The 26,713-nt window shown below is 35.2% G+C and overlaps 1 pseudogene; it reads right to left on the reverse strand.

The window, feature by feature from the left end:
* Positions 1–712: 712 nt before the first annotated feature.
* Positions 713–26,713, reverse strand: part of LOC110007694 (putative glutathione S-transferase pseudogene) — a 31,400-nt pseudogene continuing 5,399 nt past the window's right edge.

The raw sequence follows: 26,713 nt of genomic DNA on the forward strand, positions 1-26,713 counted from the left end.
CAGTCACCTCTACCATCTCTATGACATCCCAATACCGCCGAAAAACATGTGTATGTTAGCAAACTCACCTTGCCCATAGGATGACTCCGAGTTACTCGGCTGTGTCCGAGGAGACCTGGCCGAGTCTCAAAATGTTAATGGGTAGCATTGTTGGACTGTAGATCACTACTCGGCCAAGTCCAAGTAGACTTGATCTAGTTTCAAAATGCTGATGGGTAGCATAGTTAGACAGTAGATTGCAAAGAGCTAGAGCTTTTCCAGAACGATTAGCTTTTTGTTTTTTCATGATTTTTCAAGGCCATGAACCCTAATTTATAGAGAGAAGAAAAGATGTGGTTCGCCAACTTTTGGCTTTTTTTTTTAAAATATTTGAGAAGTGGCCCTAAATATCTAAAAGATAAGGGAGTTATCCACTATTTATTGGAAAAGAGATTTTTTCTCTTTAAACGAACTGTTAAAGATAAATAATAATTATTATAAGTTTTAAAAATATTAATCAAAATAAATAAATAAATAAAATATATGGTATATGTGAAGCCCAAAGCCACACACGCGTACAAACAAAAACTACGGGGGAGAGCATGTTTAAAGTTCGGCTAAACCCATTGTAAAGCCTCTGACTCCACATTGTTTAACTTCTGTGCTCCATTTAAAACGAAAAACTAATCTCCGTAACTAGATAAAATCCAATCTTCTTAAGCAGCTATAAAAAAGAAAAGAACAATCTCCATAGCCAGATATATATCTCAAGAAAATAAGCAATCTCCACAGCTCGATATAAAAAAGAAAGAACAAAAAAAATTCAATCTCCTTAACTAGATAAAACAAACAACAACAATCACCATAACTAGAAGACACCTTAGAGCCGTCGAGTTTTGACTGCAGCAAGAAGCTTATCACGGGGTGGAAGAACCTCCTTCACCACTTCAGCCTTTGTAAATTCCTCAGCCCACGAACTTAGAGCAGGCAACATTTCAGGGTCATAAAACTTTAAACCTGCTGCCTCCCCTAACACTGGCAGCCAAAAGGCAATTAAACATGCAACAACGTCCAAAAACCCAATTGTTTCGCCATTAAAGAACTTCCCTTTAAGTTTTTCTTCTAGGATTTTGAGGCCCTCTTGTTAGTCCCCCTGACAACAATAAGCCATCCAGACAGCTGCTCCCAACTGTAAATGAGGCAAAGCATGAATTCGTCATGCCTGGTTTTTGCGTCTTTGAAGGGAAAGTACATCAGAGAGCACTTACACTACTTGGGGATCAGTCTCTAGTCTCTACCTTACTCTTGCAAAAGGGCCACACGAGGATTTGTTTCAATTTGAAAACTTGTATCAACTTTAGAATCACAAGATGAATATTTGCAACAAAAGAAATGTTCATTTTGAGTTCATATAAGATTATATTTGACGTTTCAGAATTTGGACAGCATCTGTTTAATATCAAGATGTAAACGTTTTCAGGCAGATATAATTTCTTGATATTTATATTGTGAGGTTGATCACGGTGACGTTTCGGAATTTGGACAGTGTCCATTTAATATCAAGATGTAAACTTTTTCAGGCAGATATAATTTCTTCATATTTATATTGTTAGGTTGATCAATAGGTTGAGGAAATTATATTCTCAGAATTTGGAGTGTGAAAAATACTCCTAAATAGAGATTTTGCCGAGGGGGTGAATGGATGTTACGCTCCCACAGGAGCCTCTATTTTTTGGCTTCACTATAATACCAATTCTACCAAAAAGGGAGGTACTTTACCGTGTCATCGATGAACTTAGCCCAAAATCGAGCTTGTGCCCTCTCATAGGGATCTTTTGGCATTAAGGGGTTTTCCGGCCATGTTTGGTCTATGTACTCCAAATCACGATGGATTCAGCTACCGATTTTTCGCCATTTATGAGTACCGGAATTTTCATGTGGACAGGGTTGGACTCTAGAAGAAGGGGGCTCTTGTTTTGAAGGTCTTCTTCTATATATTCGTATTGCACTCCCTTCAGTTTTAAGACAATCTCAACTCATGCACTAGAGTCACTGTAGCATATTCCCAACAGTCTCACCCTTTGGTCGTCGTCCTTTTCCATTCTTGTGTTTGCCTTGCCGATGTGTGAGTGTCCCTCCCCATTTTATAGTTTTAAGGTACCCAATATTCCATGGGGTTTTGAGCTTTTGCAAGACTTTTCAAAACCACAACAATAATTTCCAAATAATTAAAAAGAAAGAAAAACAAAAGCAGTTAAGAGTAGACGACTTGCACATGGGCTAGCCCAGTAATATAAAGTAAAAAGGGAAAAGGACAAAATAACTCATGCTCCCAAGGAATCAAAGTGTTCATTTACTCAATCAACAAAATCCAAATCTAAGAGCACTTTTTAGGACCCCAAATTTTAGAGGTTAATCTGTTCAACTTATATAATTTACTCAATTAGAAAAAACAAATTTCATTCTCTATGGGATTGAGATATATTATACCTAAAAATTGAATAGAAACCATCAAATTTTTGAAAGATGAGATCTACGTATTAGGGAGCTCAAAATCCAAATCTCTCTTCTGAATAAAATCATATATTGGTATTTAGGTGGTTCCCAAAATTTAAAATAAAGAAAATCTTCCCAAGTTAATCTTTTGACCAAGGGAGTAAAAGTACAGTATGCTCCAGTGGGAACATAGTGTATGCCATCTTAAAGTAGTGGTCGGTTCAATATCTCAGCGAGAGACATAACAAACACATACACTACTTTGACATTATTAATAAAAGAATTAAAAAAGAAACTTTGATGGTCACGATGCTTTCTTGTTTAATAAAATCCATAGATGGCCAAAGACTTCTTTCTTGTGGAGTGTTTGGAGCAATTCATCGATTAAACTTATATTCCATGCCATATTTATTATGTTAAATAGAACAAATTTATAAACCCATACTTGCTCTCCAAGTAATTTCCATGACTATATATTAAAAAAAAAAAAAAGAGAGTAATTTCCATGACCATTGACCTTAAATTTAATACTTTCGCAACCATCAGCTATTACATATTTTCACCTAATCCACTTTTACTTAGCTAAATAAATACGCTGGTTCTTGGATGCCTAGGTACATTGCATTTCCATCTTAATTTAAGAAGAAAAATATTTCATTGACTTCCTTACTAAGGGCGAATAAGTAGGATGTGAGACTTAAGTTCAAACACATTGAAACTTCGACCAGTATACTATGCTCCCTTGGGTGCACACTGTACACTTATCTCCCTTTGGTAGAATACTAATTTTTTTGTCCAAAATTTTGGCAACCAGTCATAGATTCAAACAAAAAGAATTTGAATTCTGTGTTTTCTAATATTTAGATCTCACCCTTCATACTGTAAACTTATTTAGAGAATGTAGTTTTGATGTATAGCATATGGGATGAACATGTTACATCCCCAAAATTTGGGATCCAAAAAATACACCTAGATTAGGTTTTGCCTGAGGGATTATATGGATAGTGTCCTCCCTTGGGTGCATGAAGTCTGTTGCGGTCCAATCTTTCTCATTAAAACTCGTTCTAAAGGCTTTCAAGCCGCTTTCCATTAAGTACATGGAGAGCTTTCTATTTTCTAAATACTTTCAAGAAGCTTTCTATGTTTCCATATGCCACTAGGTAAAGGGAATTATATAGGCCACCCCTCTCTCGGTCATCTAATTTGAATGGACGATCGAGATGACCAATATCTCGTTTAAACACTGTTGTATATTTTTTCCTGCAAAATATACTGACTCCAAATTTTGGGCCTCCAATCTTCTGATTGGCTTGCACCTGTGAAAATATCCCTAAACCTTTTAGGAACAGTTTGATCATTTTAGTTATCAAAAATATTTTCTTAGTACTTTTTTAGGTGCGCCACTTTGCGATGATCATACATACTAAAATTCATATTCATTGGATTTGTACAAAAAAGTTATAAATTAAATATCTTGAGCCATCAAATCTAGATGGATGGTCAAGGATCATTTGTCACAGTATGGCTGAAGGTAACCAAGCCATTTATCTAAATGCAATGTCTAGGAGAGAGTGGCGTATATAAATTTCCTATACCTAGTGGCCTGTAGAAAGCTTTCTCTTAAGTCTATCATGGCTAAAAATTGGACTTCCCATTAAATACCATTTTCCACTCCATATCCTATTTAAAAGAAAGAAAGTTATTTGTTAAGAGTTAAGACATTAAGCAAAGTCCATCATTAATGAAAATTTAAAATTCCCATCAAGTATTAACATAGGGCTCCATCAAAATAAATACAAAAAATACTCTAATTAAGATGGGTACGAATCTCAAAATCTAATATGGAAGTTTATTTCCGATTTGAAGAATAGGAGGAATTTAAAAGATAGAATTAAAAAATAGGAAAATATCTCAATATTTTTTATTTTAAGGTTTCATTCTTGATAAACTCAAAGTTTCAAAAGATATCTTCTAACCCCCTCACCACTTTAAACATATTTTTAAACAAAACAAATGTGAGAAAGACATGTTCTTTCTAAACCCAATTCTTTTTCTCTCTTCACTTATATACCACAAACTTCTCTCTTCCTACATTCACTCTCTCTGTCCTCCGGTATTTTTTCAATCACCTCTCTCTCTCTCCTCCCGATAACCTCTCACCTCTATGAAGCCCTTCTCTTTTTCTCTAGAAGTTCGGGAGGATGACTTTTAGAAAAGGCATGTCTTTTTAGATTTGTCTGGCCTCAAAAAATAAATTTAAATTAGTTGAGGGGGTTAGAAGAAATAAAATCTACAAATTGTTGTGTTCGAAAATATCTTTTAAAACCTTGAGTCTATTGTGAAATAAAACATAAATATAAAATGTATGAAGATATTTTCCCTTAAAAAGTTGGGTAACAGTTAAATAAAAATTTCATAAAATATAAAATAAGTAAAATATATTGCATCATTTTTCATTGAAAATATTACAATTTTCATCTAAAGCCTGAAAATATATATTTATCCATAGTTATGAATTTAAATTTTTTAAAAAGAAGTACAAATGAGCAATTTATAAATACTTGAAAATTATGAAAATAAACGGTCCAAATAACTTTTTACAAAATCTTGAAAATAAACGGTTGAGCACTGTAACGTCCTCAAGACTCATGTTACCTACTCTTTTGTCGAATACAGAACAACAATAAAATAATGTCCTTCTGGTCTTTAGCTTATAGACCAAAAAATGGAGAGTGAGAGATATGGCTTTCTGGTCTTAAGCTTATAGACCAAGAAATTGAGAGAGAGATATAATGAGAAATCTTAATTAGAAATTATAGATAATGCGTTACAAGATACTCTACTTTTATTACTTAATTTTCTTTTGAATATGTATACATCTCTTTTGACTTTAAATCTTTTTCTATCATATGCATATATCACTAGTGGAAGTTTTATCAGAAGTAGTAGATAGACAATATACTCCGATAAAGTCTTTAAATTTTTTTTTTACATGTATATATCTCTTTTGACTTTAAATCTTTTTCGCATATATCACTAGTGGAAGTTTTACCTGAAGTAGTAGATAGACAATATACTCCTACAAAGACTTAAAATTTCTTTTTTATATGTATACATCTCTTTCTATCATATGCATATATCACTAGTGGAAGTTTTACCTGAAGTAGTAGATAGACAATATACTCCTACAAAGACTTTAAATTTTTTTTTATATGTATACATCTCTTTTGACTTTAAATCTTTTTCTATCATATGCATATATCACTAGTTGAAGTTTTACCTGAAGTAGTAGATAGACAATATAATCCTACAAGAGTAGTAAATGTTTTGGGTAAAATAAACATTACTAATAACCTCCATTTCAAACTATAAGAAAAATAAAACCCAAATGATTTCCTACCCTTGCATGAGTATGCTATCTATTTATTCCCTTGGGAAGATTTGTACTGTGGATATCATTTAGATTTCAAATATTGGGATGTGATCTATAGAACCAAGCAACAGAGCTCAAAGGAAAAATAATTTAACTCACTCTTTATGTGCCTAAAAAATGGCATCCCAAGATCGCGTTGGAGCCATCCAATTTTTGGAGGGATTGATCTAGATGTTCAAGAATTGGAAATCTTATTTTTATCATCTTATTATAATTAGATGGAATCTAAATTCCAAAATTTCAAATCATAAAAAATCTCTCAAGTATTTTGCCAGAGAGAGTAAATATATAATGTGCTCCTGAGGGAGCATAGTATATGCTCTCAAAATAAAAAAGAAAGACTGTTACACATGGTCATAAATGAAAAGGTCAAGGATTGACTTCAAAGGCCGTAGGAAATGGGAGGCAAAACTAGAGGTATTCTGGTTAATGAATTTTCAATCAACATTTTCTTTTAAAAAGAAGGCACAAGCACAACTAGAAGTTTCTAGAAGTAAGTTAAACTATGCTCGAGAATATTTTTTTTTTATTCAACCTAATACTATGCTAACTCGCATAAAAAGATAGAATATAAAACAACACAACAATAAAATAAAAATCAACCACTTGATGCCATTTATTCAACCAAATATTATACTTGAGAATATAAAAATAAAAGAGAGCAAGTAAGTTAAAAAGAAGATGCCGAAGATTACCTCAACCGGGCTTATTACACTCCACACCGAGTCACCACATCCAATAGCGTGGGATCAGCGGTCTAACTTCAATCTCAAACCGGGAAAACTAATTTCGGCCAAACTAGGTAACCACCCTTAAATTTCTACAAAACCCTAACCTCAAAATTAACTAAAGCTTTAACCCTGATTTCCCAAACCCTTAGTATCTTTAGGTCAAGAGAGAGAGAGAATAGTAGAATTAGGGTTGGGGCGTGCCCCTATGAAACTTTTAGAGAGAGAAAGTTCGAGAGAAAAAATCTAGGAGGAGAGAGAGAGGGACGTGGCCCCTAGGGAGGAGAGAGAGAGAGTTTATGGGAGAGAGAGGTGTGTAGAGATGGGGGGAGAGCACCCCTATTTATAGTGAAAATTAGGTCTAGGGTTTCTTTAGGATTTCTCATAGTTTGCCCTTTTTTTTAGATTGAATATGGATCGTTGATCAAGGTGATTCGTGGGGTGAGAGATCTGAGCCATCCATTCTATAGATGGGCCATCAACATTATGAAAGGTGCATGAACCATTATCTCCCTTTCTTTAAACCATTTTCCCATCAATATATTTAAATAAATTAAATCCATTAAAGAGATCATGCATTCCATAAAATTGCATTATCCATCTCATATATTCCATAAGAATATATCAAGTTAATATTTACTATCTTAAATAGATAAGATATGGTCAATATTTACTATATTACAAATTGACCATATGTCATAAGATACACTTTCCATATTTAAATAACTTAAACACAAAGCTATCAAAAAAAAGAAACCAAAGGGGTGGGGCTTGCCACCCCTATGTGGCACATGTGGGCCCCACCCACATGCCACACGGTGGGCCCATGTGCACTATGGGCCCCCATGGAATTTTATAAAAAAAAATTTAATATATATTTGAATTTTTACAATTTTGTAAAATCAATAACTGTATTTTTATAAGCCCAACAAGCATACATAAAATATTGAGAGATTCATAAAAAGTCAAATAATAAAACTAAAATCATTTCAATAATAAAATGAACACAATTAAATTAATATGATGGGAAAATGATTCATATGGTTTTAGGAATTCAAACTATAATAATGGGGAACTCCACCTTCAACTATAGACTACAGACCACATTAGCTTTATCGAATTGATCCAGTGTTTCCCATGACCCACAGTCCATGCAGAGGCTCATTAGCGAGTCACCAAAGTCAGGACGATGAATCAAGGGGTCGCAATCCCAGTCTGTGGATTACAAGTCCTCCCCCAAAGACGAGTCAAGGTCTCCACGATCTGATGTGACCAGAATTCTATGGCGCATAGGGGTATCTCTCGCACATGTATACGCTTCACCCAAAAGTAGATATATGGCTTTCCCGAACGATCTATTGATATGCATGCTATGTGATAGAACATGGATGAGGTTTTGTCCCCTGTCTCAGTAGGCCTACCACCACACACAAGGGTCACACAATCCCTTGGCTCACTCATCTAGGCTAAGCTCTGACCTCATCAAGGTCTAACCCAAAACCCTCCTCGGTTAATTCTTTATGCCTAGGTACCTTGAGTTTTCCAAACGACTGGCCTAGATTGATAAGCACAGTTCTGTATAAGCAAACATCATTCGTTTAGTATGGTCCTCGAAGGACCACACTCCCACTAAGTTTATGTTTCACTATAATAAAAGTATTTCAATACACGTTCATTAGGCCTTTAAAGGCCACATAAACCCAACATCTCTCACTTGGCCTTTGAAGGCCTTGGATTCTCTCTTCCTCACTTTCTCTCATCCCCATCGCTCTCATATGTCTTACAAAAATATTAGGGACAACTCCCTCAGTCAGAGGGTCTACAATCATCAAATCTGTAGAGATGTAACGGATCTCGATTTCTTTCAATCTCATCTCATTTCTCAGATGATAAAAATAACGTTTCATATGCTTGGAGTTCTTGTGAAACTGAGGCTCCTTAAAGACACAAATAGCCGCAGTGTTGTTGCAGAAAATTCTCACTACCTCACAACGTACAGGATGAAAATTAAGTTGATTAAGAAACTTTTTAATCCACACAACCTCCTTGGCTGCTAGATAGCATGCCACATACTCGGATTCCATGGTGGACAAGGCTACAATATCTTGTTTATTTGATTTCCAAGAAACCGCACTCCCTCCAAACATAAACACATACCCAGATGTAGACTACGCATCATCTAAATCTGCGAGATAGCTTGCATCTGAATATCTCTCTATTGTTATTTCAGTTCATCCCTTATATGTGAGAGCATAGTTCATGGTTCCCTTTAAATATCTGAGAATTCTTTTTACACCTTTCCAATGCTCCTCTCATGGATTAATTTGGAAACGGCTCACCAGACTCATGATGAAGGACAAGTCAGGCCTTGTTCTCGTCATGGCATACATAAGGGACCCAATTGCGCTTCTATATGACACTCTCTCCATAGCTCTTATATCCACGTCTTCAGTATGACACATCTTGTTAATAAGCTTTGTCTTTTTGTCAATTACGGTAGACACAGGCTTACACATACTCATATCAAACTTTTCCAGTATCCTCTTACAGTAGGTTGCCTGGGAAAGTTGGATAGTCTTTTTCTTCTTGTTTCTTATTATCTTAGTGCCCAACACATATGAAGTTTTTTCAAGATCCTTCATATCGAAGTGTTGTGCGAGGAAATTTTTCGTCTCTACTACTAAGGCAATTGAGCTACTAACAATTAACATATCGTCCATATATAACGACATAAAGACCACATCACTCTCACTAACTTTTTGATATATATAATTATCCTCATTATTTGTAGAGAACCCTGCAAGAGCAAGGGTCTCTTGGAATTTTATGTACTACTGTCACGGTGCTTGTTTTAGGCCATCTTTATTAAGTTTCCACACTAGGTTCTCTTTCCCTTTCTTCTCAAATCCCTCAGGTTGGATCATGTAAATTTCTTTTTCTAAATCCCCATTTAGAAAGGTTGTTTTGACATCCATTTGATGAACCTCAAAGTCAAAATGGGCAGATATAACTATAATGGATTCGGATGGATGGGAATTTGGCAACAGGGAAAAAAGTTTCCTCATAAACTATCCAGTTTCCTCATAAACTATCCCTTCTTTCTGGGTGAAACCCTTTGCAACCAACCTAGCCTTGTATTTTTCTATTTTCCCTTCAAAGTTCAATTTTTTCTTGAAAATCCACTTACAACCAATGGCCTTACACTTTTAAAGTAGAGGTACTAATTCCCATACATGGTTTTGTTTAATGGAAGCATACTCATCGTTCATGGCTTCTACCCATTATTCCCTTTCAGGACAGGTCAAGGCTTCACCGTGAGTTTTAGGTTTAGAATATGGATCTTCTCAAACTTTATCAAAATGTTCACCAAGGTAGACAAATTATTCTAGGTGAGGTAGTCTACTGACTCGGTTACTTCGTCTTAATTTAGGTAAATGTTCACTTTCTTTATGGAGTTCAGGATCAGTTGGATTGGTTTAGAAGTTTCAGGTTCAGGGTCTCGAACTACATCATTGTTCTTGGACTCCTTATAAAAGTTGGCTTATTTTTTACTCACCCTTGCTTCAAGGAACTCTTCCTCAAAGAAGTAAGCATCGCGGCTTTCAATAACCGCACATGTTTCAAGGTTGTAGAATTGATTCCCCTTACCATGCTTTAGGAAACCAATGAAAATGGTTTTGACAGTTTTGGGTTGCAATTTGGTTCTATTTTGATGTGGGATAAGGACATGGGCTGAGCAACCCCAAACTCTCAGGTATTCAAGAGAGGGAGTACGACCTGTAAAAATTTCGTGAGGAGTAAGTGGGGCAGCTTTTGTGGGAGTCAGGTTAATGATGTAACATGCCGTTAATACGGCTTCTCCCCAAAACTCCAAGGATAGATTTGCATGCCCCATCATACTCCTTACCATTTCCACTAAAGTCTTATTCCTTCTCTCAGCTACACCATTTTGTTCAAGAGTATAAGGCATGGTGTACTAATGGATGATCCCATTTTCAACGCACAATTCTTTGAAAAGGTCAGATGAATATTCTCCCCCTTTATCGATTCTAAGGATTTTAATTTTCAGGTTGGTTTGATTCTCTACCTATGCCTTATATTCTTTAAATTTTTCTAGGGCTTCTGATTTTACATGAATAAGGTACACATGACCATATCGCGAGTGGTCATCTATAAAAGAGATAAAATATCTTTTTCCACTTTTGGTGGTTACATTCATAGGTCCACATATGTCACTATGAATGATTTCCAATACGCTAATAGCTCTTTTTGCCTTGGTGGTATTTTTTCTTACTAGTTTTCCTTGCACACAAGAGTCGCACACTTTCGATAAATCTCCCTTATAATTTTGAAGAATCTCGTCCCTTTTTAATCTTTGCATTCGTTTGATATTAATGTGTCTTAACCTCATATGCCATAGGGTAGCATCTAATTCATTAGGGCACGAGACATAAGAAATATTCTCTTTTATTACAATAGTAAATAGCCCATCTACAAGTCGTCCAGTCATGATCACATCTTTCCCCTTTTTGACCACCACTTTCTCCGTAATGAAAGTGGTTATAAATCCATCCATAAACATCTTAAGGACTAAAACCAAGCACTTCCTCATATCAAGAACATAAAGTGCTTGCTTTAAGATCAAGGTGGTCTCACTCTTTAGTTTCAGCTCAAAATCTCCAACTCCAAGAACATCAGTCTTCTGACTTCCTCCAATGTAAATATGTTGTTGTCCTGGCTTCATGGGAGTAAAAGAATGGAAACCATCTTTGGTGTTTGTGACATTGGCCGTAGCATCCGAGTTAAGACACTAAGAGGTTCCCTTGGAGTCAGTCAGCATAGACTCGAAAAAACACACATGTCAATTCCTTGTTGGCCCCTCCAGATTTGTTAAACCTACAATTATTAGCTATGTGGCCCACCTTCCTGTAAATAAAGCAAGTTTGAGTCTCTCTCTTTGCTCCCTTATTTCCAAAATTTCTCCTTTTGAAATCTCTTTTCTTTTCAAAATTATTTCTTCCCTTTCCCTTCCTAAATTTAAAATAAAGTGGAGATTTTACCATATGCACGGCTTCCCTTGAAGTTGTTGTCAGTAGTTGCCTTGAATTTTTCTTCTCCTCGTCTGCTTTGATTGTGGTGATGAGGTCCTCTAATTTTGCTGCTTTCCTTCCGGCTAAGATGGAAGATATGAAGGTCTCCCATGAATTAAGAAGTGAATTCATAAGATGAATCACTTGCATAGGTGCATTAGGTTTCATGCCTGTGTCTTCTCGCTCTTTAACTAGCTCACGAAACACATGCACATGATCTGCAAACTTGGTACGTTCTGCCATCTTTAATTCATTATACCTTCTCATAGCTATGATTTGCTTCATAAGAGAGGGTTCAGTATACTCTCTCTCAAGTTTATCAAAAATCTCACTTGCAGCATAGATTAACTCATACACAGAAGCATAAGAGTCGGTCACGACAAACAAAAGAATGTGTTTGCATCTCAGATTCCTCCTCTTCCAATTGGCATACTTATCTTTGATTTCTTGAGATGAGTCGTCAGTTGAATGACGAAGTCAGTCCTCAAAGAGTACCTCATGCAAGTTTTCCTCATAAAACACAAATTTTATTTTTCTTTTTCATGAAGCAAAGTTGGTCCCATCAAATTTTTCAGCTTTCAAAATCTCTGAGATGAAAGTACTAGCCGCCATACCTTTCTATTCTCAAGCAAAGAAAAATATGAAAAGACTCAATCAAGTAAAACTAGCTCTGCTATCGATGAAAGAAAGACTTATGTGATATTTTACCAAAGAATACTATTTTTTTATTTTTTTTATTTTTTAATGAATTACCCCTTTTTATTTTGGCAAAAAGATCACTTACAGATAGTCTTATCAATAAATATTCCAAAATAAAACAGCACAATAATAAAATAAAACTCTACCACTTGATGCTATTTATTCAACCTAATACTATGCTTGAGAATATAAAAATAAAAGAAAGCAAGTAAGTAAAAGAGAAGACGCCGAGATTACCTCAACCGGGCTTATTAAACCCCACATCGAGTCACCACATCTAATGATGTGGGATCAACGGTCTAGCTTCAATCTCAAACCGGAAAAGCGAATTTCGGCCAAACTAAGTAACCACCCTTAAATCTCTACAAAACCCTCTAACCTCAAAATTAACTAAAGCTTTAACCTTGATTTCCCAAACCCTTAGTATCTTTAGGTTAAGAGAGAGAGAGTAGTAGATTTAGGGTTGGGGCGTGCCCCCTATGAAACTTTTAGAGAGAGAAAGTTAGTAAGAGAGAAAATCTGAGAGGAGAGAGAGGGGCGTGGCCCCTAAGGAGGAGAAAGAGAGAGTTTATGGGAGAGAGAGAGGTGTGTAGAGGTGGGGGAGAGCACCCCTATTTATAGTGAAATTTAAGTCTAGAGTTTCTTTAGGGTTTCTCATAGTTTGCATATTTCTTGCAATTGAATATGGACCGTTGATCAAGGTGACTTGTGGGGTGAGAGATCTGAGTCATACATTCCATAGATGTGCCATCAACATTATGGAATGTGCATGAACCATTATCCCCCTTTCCTTAAACCATTTTCCCAGCAATATATTTAAATAAATTAAATCCATTAAAGATATCATTCATTCCATAAAATTGCATTATCCATCTCATATATTCCATAAGAATATATCAAATTAATATATACTATCTTAAATAGATAAGATATAGTCAATATTTATTATATTACAAATTGACCATATGTCTTAAGATGCACTTTCCATATTTAAATAACTTAAACGCAACGCTATCAAAAAAAGGAATCCAAAGGGGTGGGGCATGCCACCCCTATGTGGCACATGTGGGCCCCACCCACATGTCACACAGTGGGCCCATATGCATTATGGGCCCCTATGAAATTTTATAAAAAAAATATAATTTATATTTGAATTTTTACAATTTTGTAAAATCAATAACTGTATTATAAACCAAAAAATCATATATAAAATATTGAGAGATTCATAAAAATTCAACTAATAAAACTAAAATCATTTCAATAATAAAATGAACACAATTAAATTAATATGATGGGAAAAGAATCCATATAGTTTTAGGAATTCAAACTGTAATAATGGGGTACTCCAGTTTCAACTATGGACTACAGACGACACGAGCGAGAGAGGGGGAGCTCCTCAGAGATGAGGGTGAGTGAGAGAGGGGGAGCTTCACAGAGAAAACCTTTGATTCCAGAGAGAGGGAGCACGTAGGAGGAAAGGGGCTATGGCTGATATTAGGTGAGGTTTGAAGCTTTTCAACGAATGACTCCTTAGCGCGTGGGGGTTTTAATAATAAATTACAGCCTTACGTTTTGAATTAATTTAACGCACTGTGGATATGAGAGGGGCGAAAATACTGTTCCTTAACGCCTATAGGCATTGGGAAGACTTTTCATATATATATATATATGAGTAATGATCCTATGAGACCCTCCCACACCCATGTGTGTAGGACCCCAAAGGATCACCATTAATTGACATAGACCTCTTGAAAAGTCAATTCTCACATCCATGTGATAACTTTTCTAGAGATCTGTATCAAATTTAATGGTGATCCTTTGAGGTCGTACACACATGAGTGTCGGAGGGTCTCATAGGATCATTACTATATATATATATATATATATATATATATATATATAAACTTTCAAAATTTCCGCTCATTTCACCTTGTAGTTTTTGAGATATGTCTCAAATAGTGAGTGGATGTCATCTTGAATGCTATTGTTCTTTGGCCTATGAATAGTGCACTGACATTGTATATAAATAGTATGGTCATCAACATGTTCCCTCAAATTGATTTTGAAAAGTTTGCAATTGATCTCTCTCGGTGTTTTCTTTAAATCAGCCCGAAAATGACTTATATATGTAGAGAGAAAGTGCATAGCTAGCCTGGAAAATTAATCCTGACCATCAATTTAATTAGATATGTGATATGAAACAGTGGGTTTTATGCCTTCATGCCTGCACACCATGACGCTTAACCACCTAAGATCTCAAATGCCATATTTTCCTCCATCCATTTTAATTCCATCGGATTTTCGTAACAAATTTCAATTGGTACAACTGGCGATCATATATTTTCACATATTTTCTCCCCTTTTTTAATTTAATTTCTTGCCATTTTGGATGGAATTAGCCTAAAATTGGTGATTTGGTGAAAATTTATTAAATATTTAGTTTCAATGTGGACTAAAGTGTATCAAACTAGAGTGATGTGTTCTAGTGATTTAGGATGAATTGAGGTCATTTTCTATCGTCTATGGTTTTAGGACTCAGGGATCGAGGAATAAGGTCAAGTTCAAAATGGGTGTCTACATGGTTGTCAACAAGGTACTCCATTATCTCTAGAAATTTGTAGACTATTCATGGATCATTCAAGCAAATGATCTCTCATTGTAGGAGAGCCCATGACCATGCCGGAAGCCAGAGAGAAGTATAGGACTCAAGGTCAAGGAATTAGGACTTGAGAGTCCCTAATTGTTTTTCTATCCAATCATCATTGTCTAACTCTTTCCATACATGAATGTTATAGTTGACTGATTTTATACAATTTAACTGAGAGATCTATAGTTTTGTGCTTTTTTTGACACATATGCACATGATTTGATTGGACATTCACACTTGTGCATTAGGATGCCATTTCATTGTGAGATACATCATCGCCAAGCTTGTTCTATTTGCATGCACAGTGTTGACTGCTCTCAATTTGGGACATTGGAGTATGAGGCACACATGAGATATGTATTTCCTCGATGAGAAACCAAGATGAGATTCTATGGCTGGAAATTGACATGAATGATATGTTTTCCTCCCAAATCATGTAGCCTGTTTGATGGCCTAGCTAGAGCATCAAGGATGTCCATGTTAGTTGTTTCGGTTCATTCCAGTGGTAATTAAATATGGCATGATATATCCCTTGCAAGAATGTTATAATTATATATAAAGATATATAAGATGATCCCTATTCCCTACGACATCATTTGATAAGTAAGCTTGATGTTGCTACTTTAGCATGTCAGTCTCAAAGTCATGCATGATTCAGTTGGGTGGAAATAGAGCTATAAAAATGGTAAGGTCAAAATAAAATAATAAGAGGTCCAAGGGAAGACCATTGGCACACTATAGTAAGTGCCTTGAGAACCAGTGTGCAATATGACACTCAATAAGCTGCACAACAACGTCAAAATAGATGGTTTTACATAGAATGTCCCGTTTAATTTTTTTGTTCGAAAAACTGTAATTAATATACTATAGTATTTACAAATGAATTTCTACTTCCATGCAAACAAAGTTTTAATAGATGAGTTGGGCATATGTACACGAGGGTTAAGTAGTGCCTTGAGTATAGAAAGTTCATGAGGAATTTGTTGAAATACTCAATCTGATGTAGCCAAGTGAGTTTAGTGTAGGTTAGAGCATATTTGGATAAAAGAGAACATGTGTCTCACATCATTTTTGTTGAAAAAATTAATATGTTTCTCTCTGTAAAAATGCAGTCACTCCTTAAGGTGTCACGGTTAATTTCCTTCGTAACTCATTCGGGAGTTTCACGTAGATCAAAATGGTAGTGGGATAAGTGGGAGATATTTTTTTGTTTTTTTGGTGGGCTCAACCATTTGTTGGTGGAAGTGCCAATGTGAGATTTGGGACTTTATTTGTGGCATAGAGATGAGATGGGAATCCTAATGGCATTAGGACATATATTTTGGATAATAAAATATTTAGAAACGAAAAAAGTTTATAAAAGGGGCAAACCCTGTAATGAAAAATTAAGTACACCTCAGAAATCCACTGGAGAAGGTTGTTTTGGTGAAGGGAAGCACTACAATTGATCATTTAGACTTCGAAATATATGGGTATAAAAAAAAGATATTTCAAGTCTTAGAAGTAGTAAATCTTATGACACATTATTTGGTATGTCATTTTTCAAAATTTTCAAGTGCTTATACATTTGCTTGATATGCACTATTTTTTAAACTTTAAATTTTATAATTAGAAAAAGGTTATTTCAAGTTCTAGAAGTAGCTCATCTTATGACACATTATTTGGACCCTCCATTCTCAAAATTTTGTGCTTATAGATCCGCCTGATATGCACTATTTTACAATCTCAAATTTTATAATTAGAAGAAAATAAAATTTCAAATCATCATAAAACTATAGGCACCAAAACTACATTTTTTAATAGCCTTTGAAGGCGCATCTTACTTTGATTATGTAAGGTAAATACCTAATATAAACTTTACTCTTTAGAAATATCCTTAGACAGAGTTATCTAAATCTAGGATTTAGATAAACATATAGATCGGGTAGGAGTCCTTCCATCTAGATAAAAAGGAGAATTATTCAGAGAGAAGATTAAAACTCTTCCTAACCCTCTCTGTCTTCTTCTGCGTTTGTTTTATATTCTTGCCAACATAAGTTTCTATCTTCAGAAAAATAAATGTTCCTTATATCCTTTTGTGAGAACTCTCTTGCCATCTCCATCAAAGGATTTCAGGATTTGAGCTATGTACATCGTTCTTTTGGTTCTATTAATTAAAAGGCAACCTGATATTGCACATAATGAAGTTCGAACTATAGATGCTAAAATTAAAATGAACAGAAGGAATAACACCATCCTCAAGAGGGTAAATTGGGTTTGAGAAAGGATAAGTGGCCTTTAGTTGATCACTTATTATCTGTTTCCGCTATGTTAGAATTTGCCTAATGAGTCCAATCATAATAGCCCAGTTAATGAATTTGTCAAGATATTTTAAGGCATCCTGTTATTATCATAATAAAAACCTTTGCAGATAATAATGTGTATGAAATCAAACCAAAATTAGCTATGTGAATTTGAAATGAAACATTTCAACTACTAAAAAGCAGCTCTTAGAATATCAATAAGGAAAACTGGGAGCGGTCTACAATAAAATGATAAGAGATATGTGTTGAAGGAAGCCCCGAACAAGCAAATTAGCTCAAGTGAGAATAATGCAAACAAGAGCAGAGTGAGATGCGGATGCAGTGTAGGACATACAATGGAGGAGCATGGTGTTTCGCTTTTCAGTCAAGAGATAAAGATTGTGTTGAAGGGTGGTCTTTGGGTGGACCGTTGAAAGTTGGTTTGAGGCCACGGGATGAGATTTATATTGGGAGAAAAAAGCACCGCATAAGGAAAAGAGGGATCATAATTGAAGCGCTTTTTGGAGACGAGAATTGGCACCAGTGGTGAGGTTTGTAAGTCGGACTCTAAGAATTGTGAGAGAGAGAGATAGAAAGAGAGAGCTCGGTTCTGCTTGGAAGCAATTTGATAAAAGCGAGAGAGTGAAGGATCCACTCTCACCACATAAAAACCAGAATGTATCGACTGTGATGTTCTACATAGGTCTCAAGACTTCGGCTTTGATACCATGTTGAAGTTGCAATAAGAGAAATAGAGAAGATAAGACAGAAATATATCAACATAGCATATACATGAAAGAATGACTATGTGATAATGCATGATTTATATATTTTAATTTTTTTTTTTCACAGGCAAGATCACTCACAATGTCCTATTACAATTAAATTTTACTTGAAATAATAATCATAAAAATAAGGATATCACTTGCTACCATCTAAAACAAAGCTTTTACACAATAATAGACAACCTAGACTCTTTGCTTTATGGGAAAAGAAGAACATAAGATAAATAAAACTTTAAAGAAGTAAAATTGCCTAAGATTACCTTAACCGGGCTTTGCTCCACCCCGTCTCCTCCGTCCAATACTGCTCGGGATCTTTGATTGGTCTCTTGATTTCTCCTTCTTATGACAAAACTCAATCAATATACATGAATCTCAATCTAGAACCACCCAACTAAAGCCTCAATGCCTTAGTCTAGTTCTAACCCCTTATTCATGAACCATTGAAAGATGAGAGATAGAAATTCTAATGAGAGAAAGATCTACCTAGTTGGGGATGTGTTTCCCATAGTGACCAACCAAAAGATAGCTATCACGTCCCAATAATTTATAATACTGATATTCCTGAGAGGTGACAGTCAAAACATATATACATCTCTTCTTAAGAAAAATTTACAATGGTGAATTCTTACAAAGTAACAAAAGAAAGTTTAAGCACAACTACAATATCTTCCAGAGTTGATCCTGATGAGTACTCAAAATGAAACCGCAGTTATCCTGAAAAAAAAAATGTTTACCATAATTTGATGAGTTTGGCTACTCAGTAAGTGATCATCATAATCCTAAAAATAATCATGGTTGAAAGATTTCAATATTTTCAAAAAGGAGATCTATTAACAGAAATGCATTAACAATTTCACTTTAAAAAATGCATAATTAAGTATAATCCGAATAATTGAAATGCATATAACATTTTAACGGCAGTGCATAATTCAAAAGATTTTACAAATTACCCTACTGGCGTCCTAAGTAGGTCACCTATATACCCCATCAGCGTCCTGATGGGTCCACTTAATCCCTATCGGCGTCCCAGATAGGTCCACTTAATCCTTACAGGTCTACTTATACCTCACTGGCACACCGGATGAGTCTACTTAATCCCTACCGGCATACCGGATAGGTCCACTTATACCTCACCGGCGAACCGGATGAGTCCACTTGCATACTTAAAGCATTTCTAAATCTCTTTAAATATTCAAAAGCAACAATATCATGTACTCAATATATCACTGAAATTATTAATACGAATTTCAATGAAACCATTAATAACAGTCACTTTCAATAACATTTCAAAAATAACCAGTCAAATATTTTGGGCTCAAACTTAGAAAGGTAGCAGTTCGTAAAGACATTCTAGCATAATTGCCAATCTAATATATATAGAAAAACTCTTATAAAAATTCAAAAATACGAAATTATTACAACTTATGGGATGTTAATTCGTAAATAAACATTTCACAGACAATGCTATAATCAATTGCAAAAATATTGGTTTTCAAATAATAAGGCAGTCATTTGCATTTGAAATTTACAATGTCTAAATATTTAAAAACAGTAGAAAGAAATCTCACAATTTCACTAAAAGAGGAAATATCACATTTATTCCTTATAATTTACAGCATTTAAAATATTTTACAATAGGTAAAATATCACAATTTTTACTAAACAGATTATTCTTTGAGGCAATAAGATCGCTTACTTTTGATGACTATGGATCTTCAAAGGTAGTGTGCTCCATGGGACACCACAGGGTAATCCTACTAAGCTCATTATGGGGCCGTTCCTCCCATTTTCTCTCGCTCTCGCCCTCTTATTCTTATTTAGACTCCCCTCTATGCTCAACTTGTGGGTTAACTGAATGCGTAGATAAGAGGAGGAGATATAGAGAGAGATAAAGAGAGAGGCGGTGTATGGAAGGAGAGAGAAGAAAAAGGCATTTGTGACACCTCAGTTAATGGGCAAGACAAACTTTTCATGTAAAACCTTAAAGCAATTGATGGTGGACCTAAGGTCCACCCAAATACAATTGCACCATCCAAAACTTTTTTATTATTGAAACATTTTTATAAAAAGCTAATGCTCCTATTATTTGGCATCCTCAAGAAAAAATGTGAAGTTACCGGCCGATGAATATTGGGCATAATACTAATCATTATGAGAGAATACTAATTATTTTCGACATAATGAATTATCACTTCAAAATTATTTATTTCCTGTAAGTATTTTATTTATTTATTTTATTTTATTTATTTATTTTATTTATTTATTTTGTATTTATTTCTATTAACACCATTAATATATATATATATATATATATATATATATATATATTTATTTTTATTTTTTCCAAAAGTTTTAGGATTGTTACATTCTTCCCCCTTTAAGGAAATTTAGTCCTCTAAATTTGTGTACTTGATTACTGAAAAAGATAGGGATATTTTTCTTTGATATCGTCTTCTCGTTCCCAAGTCGACTTCTCTCTTGAATGGTACTGCCATAATATACAGACCAAAAGAATCTCTTTGTTGCGCAACACTTGTACCCTTCTATCTAGTATCAAAATTGGCTGCTCAATGAAGGATAGGTCCTTCCTGATTGGTAAAGGTTCATATTTCAAGATATGGGATGGGTCGGGCCGATGTTTTCGTAGTGATGATACATGGAAGACATTATGGACGTTTACCAATTCGGGTGGTAAAGCAAGTCTATAAGCGACACCTCTGATTCTTTCTAGGATTTCAAATGGTCCGTTGTAACGTGGGCTCAGCTTTCCTTTCTTGCCGAATCCCATAATGTCTTTTATTGGTGAGATCTTTAGGAAAACTCGATCACCTTCCTCAAATTCAATATATCTTCGTCGGTTATCGGCATAACTCTTTTGTCGACTCTGAGCTGTCTTGAGCCTTTCTTGAATTAATGTTATCTTATCTGTGATTACCTGGACAATTTTTTGCCCCAAAAGCTTTCTTTCACCAACCTCGTCCCAACAGATGGGTGACCTATATTTCCTTCCATACAGGGCTTCATATGGTGCCATCTGAATACTGGCTTGGAAGCTATTATTATAAGCAAACTCAATCAGGGGTACATGGTTGTCCCAGCTCCTGTAAAGTCAATGACACAGGCCCTTAGTATATCTTCCAAAGTTTGGATGGTCCTCTCCGATTGTCCATCAGTTTGGGGGTGAAAGGCAGTGCTAAATGTGAGCCTCGTCCTCATAGCTGACTATAGGCTAGCCCAAAATTTAGAAGTAAACCGAGTATCCCTATCCGATACAATACTGACGGAACTCCATGCAACCGCACTATATCCTTAATGTACATCTGGGCCAGTCGATCCAAAGTGTATGTCGTGCGAATCAGCAGAAAATGGGCAGCTTTGGTCAGCCGGTCCACAATGACCCAAATGCTATCATGTCTTGAATTTGTTCTAGGCAAGCTAGAGACAAAATCTATAGAGATGTGCTCCCACTTCCACTCTGGTATGGGTAAAGGCTGCAACAACCAAGCGGGCCTTTGATGCTCAGCTTTTACTTGCTGGTATGTTAGGCACTTAAACACAAATAGTGCTACCTTTTTTTTCATATTACTCCACCAAAATGTTTTCTTCAGGTTCTGATACATTTTAATACTTCCGGGATGTATCGTATAACGAGAGTGATGTGCTTCTTCTTAAATAGCTTTCTTCACACTCTCATCATTCGGGACACAGACCCGACCTTTGAATCTTAGCAAATCCTCACTATATATAGAGAATTCGTCTCTCTTCCTCAGCTTCACCTCTTCTACAATTGTTATAAGCTAAGGGTCTTTTTTTTGTGCCGATCGCATCTGTTTGATTAATTGGGGTTCTGCCCTAATGTTGACAATCATACTTACCACACCATTAATGGACGGAACCAAATGCCAATCTACTATTTCCTCTAATAATCTCATTTTTTGGATCATTAGATGAACTAAGACTCTCGTAGATTTTCTACTTAGAGCGTCGGCCACAACATTAGTTTTTCTTGAATGATAATGGATTGTACAATCATAATCTATTAAGAAATCCATCCATCTTATCTGTCGCATATTTAAATCCTTTTGAGAGAAGAGGTATTTCAAGCTCTTATGATCCGTGTATATTTCGAATTTCTCATCATATAGATAATGCCTCCACATTTTCAAAGCGAATACTATTACAGCCAGCTTCAAGTCTTGAATTGGATATTTTTTCTCATATTCTTTCAACTGTCTGGAAGCGTATGCCACTACTTTCTCATAATGTATTAATACACAGCCCAAGCCTTTATGTGAAGCATCACTATAAATCACAAATCCCCCACTCCCCTCAAATTTGACATTTTTCTATGTCAATCGAGTCAATAGGGTTGCGATTCGAGAAAATCCTTCTACAAATTTTCTATAATATCCTGCCAATCCCAAAAAGCTTCGAACTTCAGTCATATTACTTGGTTGTTTTTAATTAACAACGGCTTCAACCTTTGAATGATCAACTGATAGACCTTCCTTTGATATGACATGTCTTAAAAATGTCACTTGTTCAAGCCAAAATTCACATTTACTAAGTTTGGCAAACGATTTCTTTTCTCTTAATATTTGCAATACCATTCTTACATGTTGCGCATGTTCCTTCTGATTCTTGGAATAATTAAAAGATCATCGATGAATACCAAAATAAATTTATCCAAAAAGGGCTTAAAGACCCGATTCATCAAATCCATAAATGCAGTCGGTGCATTGATTAATCCAAAAGGCATGACTAAAAATTCATAATGGTCATACCTTGTTCTGAAAGTTGTCTTGGGAACATCTTCACTTTTAATCTTAAGCTGATGGTATCCAGAACTAATAACAATGTTTTAAAACACTTGTGATCTTTGTAATTGATCAAATAAATCATCAATTTTAGGTAATGGATACTTATTTTTCACTGTCACTTAGTTCAACTGTCTATAATCAATACACAATCTCATGGTCCCATCTTTCTTTTTAACAAACAATACCGGAGCACCCCAAGGTGACACACTAGGCCTGATAAAACCTTTATCTAATAATTCTTCCAATTGTTGTTTAAGTTCTGCAGGTGCCATTCTATAAGTTGCCTTAGAAATTGGGGCTACCCTTGGCAATAATTCAATAGAGAATTCAATTTTCGTATCAAGAGGTAATCTTGGCAATTCTTCAGGGAAAACGTCGGGAAATTCTCAAATAACCGAAGTGGTATCCAAATTTATCTCTTCCTTCCTATCTTCTTTGATATAAGCAAGAAAGCCTTGACACCTTTTTCGAAAGAGGCGATTAGCACGAATACAGAAGATTAAATATGATGGGGAGTCTTCTTTGACACCATTAAAATACGGTTGATTCGGAATACTAAAGGTAACTATTTTCTTGTAATAATCAATACTTGCATGGTATGCAGAAAGCTAATCCATGCTTAAGGTTACATCAAAATCTTGAATTTTTAAGAATATTAAATCAACCGTCAGGTCCTTTTCTTCTATCTTTATTACACAGGATTTGTACACTAGAATGTATTCTAATTGTTCTGGTTCTACCTTTAAGTGGCATGCAAAGTGTGGGGACACAAATGAATGAGTAGATCCAGGATCAATCAAAATATGAGCTACTTTTTGAAAGATAATAAGAATACCTTGGATCACTGATTTTGAGGCCTGAGCATATTGCTGGGTGATCGCAAATACTCTTCCCTTCATCTGAGGCTTTTGAGTTATCTCTGCTTGCTTTGGAAGTTGTTGCATCTGTAAGCTAGGACATTCTCTAATCTGGTGCCCCAATTTTTCACATTTAAAACAGGCTCCAGTATTCCAATAACAAGGACCTTAGCTTCTTGTTTGCCCTTTCAAACTATTGTTGATCAGATAGTGTGGGTCTAACCTGACTTTTCTGATTTTTTATCATTTGGTAATCTTCGAAATCTTTTTCGACAATTTGGGTTCGATCCACTATTTCAACATAAGTTCTTAATTTTAGGACTGATATTCTGCTTCTAATAGCTGGTCTGAGAACCCTTTCAAATTTTTTTCACCTTTCTTGCTTCATTGTTAATCATCTATGGTGCAAACCTGGCCAATTCAGTAAATTTGGCCTCATACTGTGCTACTGTCCGGTTTCCTTGGATTAATTTCAAAAATTTCATTTCTTTTTTGTCTCAAATAAAATATGGGAAATACTTTTCATTAATGCCTTTAGAAATACTTCCCAAGTCAAGGGTTTATTTTCTTTGACCAATACTCCTTTCGTCATTCGCCACCAATGTTGTGCTTCACCTTCTAACATAAAAACTGCCAAGGTCACCTTCCTACCATCAGGACATTCCATTACCTCGAATATTTTCACCAATTGCATAATCCATCCCTCGGCTTCCAGTGGGTTTACAACACCCTTTAAAGAACGTGGGTTCAATTTATTAAATTGTTTGATATTACTCCCACCATTGCCAGGGTGGATTGTTGTTTTCCATCTGATGTAGCATTAGAGCAACCATATTTTCCAAGGTTTTGTGAACTCCTTCCATATTAGCTTCAGCTATTCTGGATCTTGACTTCGTCCCGGTCTGTACACGCAATAAATGTGACTCTAAGTACATTCTTTTTATATTTCCTAAGATCTTAAACCTATTGCTCTGATACCATAATTGTCATGCCCCAAGAATTTACAACACTGCTATTCCTGAGATGTGACAGTCAAAACATATATACATCTGTTTTTAGGACAAATTTACAATGGCGAATTCTTACAAAGTAACAAAAGAAAGTTTAAGCACAACTACAATATCTTCAAGAGTTTATCCTAACGAGTACTCAAAATGAAACCGCAGTTATCCTGAAAAAAAAAATGTTTACCATAATTTTATGAGTTTGGCTACTCAATAAGTGATCATCATAATCCTAAAAATAATCATGGTTGAAAGATATCAATATTTTCAAAACGGAGATCTATTAACAGAAATGCATTAATAGTTTCACTTTAAAAAATGCATAAGTAGGTACAATCCGAATAATTGAAATGCATATAACATTTTAACGGCAGTGCCTAATTCAAAGGATTTCACAAATTACCCTACTGGCGTCCCATGTAGGTCACCTATATACGTCATCAGCGTCCTGATGGGTCCACTTAATCCCCATCGGCGTCCCAGATAGGTCCACTTAATCCCTGCAGATCCACTTATACCTCACCGGCGTACCGGATGAGTCCACTTAATCCCTACCGACGTACCGGATAGGTCCACTTATACCTCAACGGCGAACCGGATGAGTCCACTTGCATACTTAAAGTATTTCTAAATCTTTTTAAACATTCGAAAGCAACAATATCATGTACTCAATATATCACTAAAATTATTAACATGCATTTCACTGAAACCATTAATACCAGTCACTTTTAATAACATTTCAAAAATAACCAGTCAAATATTTTGGGCTCAATTTTAGAAAGGTAGTAGTTTGTAAAGACATTCTAGCATAATTGTCAATCTAATATGTATAGAAAAACTCTTATAGAAATTCAAGAATACGGAATTATCACAATTTATGGGATGTTAATTCTCAAATAAACATTTCACAGACAATGCTATAATCAATTGCAAAAATATCAGTTTTCAAATAATAAGGCAGTCATTTGCATGTGAAATTTACAATGTCTAAATATTCAAAAACAGTAGAACACAATTTTACTAAAAGGGGAAATATCACATTTATTCCTAATAATTTACAGCATTTAAAATATTTTATAATAGATAAAATATCACAATTTTTATTAAAAAGATTATTCTTCGAGGCAATGAGATCGCTTACTTTTGATGACTATGGATCTTCAAAGGTAGTGTGCACCATGGGATACCACAAGGTAATCCTACTAAGCTCATTATGGGGCCGTTCTTCCCAATCTCTCTCTCTCTCTCTTTCTTATTTAGACTCTCCTCTATGCTCAACTTGTGGGTTAACTAAATGCGTTGATTGGAGAAGGAGATATAGAGAGAGATAATGACAGAGGAGGTGTATGGAAGGAGATGGAGAAGAAAAAGGCATTCGTGACACAGAGAGAGATAATGACAGAGGTGGTGTATGGAAGGAGATGGAGAAGACAAAGGCATTCGTGACACCTCAGTTAAGAAGTGTCACACCCCAAGAATTTGGTTGTTGAGCCGCCACCTAAATGGCCAAAACCTACTTTCCATGTAAAACCTTAAAGCAATTGATGGTGGACCTAAGGTCCACCCAAATACAATTGCACCATCCAAAACTTTTTTTATTATTGAAACATTTTTATAAAAAGCTAATGCTCCTATTATTTGGCATCTTCAAGAAAAAATGTGAAGTTACCGGCCGATGAATATTGGGTATAATACTAATCATTATGAGAGAATACTAATTATTTTCGACATAATGAATTATCACTTCAAAATTATTTATTTCTATTAACATTATTAATATATATATATATATATATATATATATATATATATATATATATATATATTTAAGTTTTTGGATTGTTACAGTAGCCTAGCCTAGGTGTGCCCCTTTGAAACCCAAATAGAGAAAGA

Source organism: Amborella trichopoda, chromosome 9 (genome assembly GCF_054954075.1).
Source record: "Amborella trichopoda isolate Santa Cruz 75 chromosome 9, AtrichopodaSantaCruz75HAP2 v2.0, whole genome shotgun sequence".
Classification (NCBI taxonomy): Eukaryota; Viridiplantae; Streptophyta; class Magnoliopsida; order Amborellales; family Amborellaceae; genus Amborella; species Amborella trichopoda.